Genomic DNA, 1,128 nt, shown 5'->3' with positions numbered 1-1,128 from the left:
CTTCTTAAAGTAGACTCCACCATAATTATTAGGATGGATAAAGCTTTTGAGAGCAAAGTCTTTAGGATCTTCATTTGCTGATGGGCCAAAACGGAAAATGTAAAGGAACAGAAGTTAACATCAATTAATAATTAGAACATTCATATGTACACCATATGAATCTAGGAAAATTGAAAGTTGTCAAAAATGCGATGAAATGCGACACTCGGGTTACCCTTGCATCGATGCCCCCTGGTCCCACCGATACCCCTGCTGCTCCCGCCCCTTTGCTCCTCGGTCACTCGATGGGCACCCGCGACTACGAGTACAACAAGCTCTTCCAAGTTGTCCTTAGTGGAGAGTCTGATGTTGGAAAGAGTAATCTCCTGTCTCGGTTCACTTGAAATGAGTTTACTCTAGAGAGCAAGAGCACCCTTGGAATAGAATTTGCAACAGGAAGCGTTCAGGTTGATGGAACAATAATAAAGGCACAGATAAGGGACACAGCAGGGCAAGAGCGATATGGAGCAGTCACATCAGCATCCTATCGTGGAGCTGTAGGTGCCTTATTGGTTTATGACATTCCTGAACATCTCACATATGAACATGGTGAACGGTGGCTGAAAGAACTGAGGGATTGCGCTGACAGTAACATTGTTATCATGCTGCCGGGCAATAAGATGTAAGCCATCTCAGGGCAGTCCCTACAGATGAAGCAAGAGCTCTTGCAGAAAAGAATGGGTGGTCATTCATTGAGACTTCTGCTCTAGACTCTACACAGGTAGAAGCTGCTTTTCAATACAATCCTGACAGAGATATACCATAGCGCATTGTTTCCCAGAAGCAAATGTCAGGCCAACGGGAAAATGACATGTCTCTAAGCAACAATGTGGTCCCAATTCATGTTCCACCAACCACTGACAGCAAGCCAAAGGTGCAGCGCTGTCAGAACATGGAAGGTATTGCTCTCACCCTTGAAGGCTGTGTACAGTCCATTTCCCAGGTCTGAGGTATAAATATATTTGTAATTTCTTTGATCACTTTGTGTCTTATTACTGCCTCATACTTACGAATTTTTCCATGTCTTAAGTCTTTGATTTCAGTCTTATAAAATCATCCATTTGTCCCAATGACTGCAGGTGTTTCCCA

The 1,128-nt window shown here is 43.6% G+C and overlaps 1 pseudogene; it reads left to right on the top strand.

Annotated features, from left to right (window-relative positions):
* The first annotated feature begins 284 nt into the window (after positions 1-284).
* Positions 285-988, top strand: LOC101653300 (annotated as a pseudogene).
* Positions 989-1,128: the final 140 nt, after the last annotated feature.

This window comes from Echinops telfairi, unplaced genomic scaffold (assembly GCF_000313985.2).
Source record: "Echinops telfairi isolate 266 unplaced genomic scaffold, ASM31398v2 ScPeMD7_7469;HRSCAF=8507_1, whole genome shotgun sequence".
In the NCBI taxonomy this organism is placed as follows: domain Eukaryota; kingdom Metazoa; phylum Chordata; class Mammalia; order Afrosoricida; family Tenrecidae; genus Echinops; species Echinops telfairi.
This window is presented reverse-complemented; position numbering and strand designations above follow the sequence as displayed.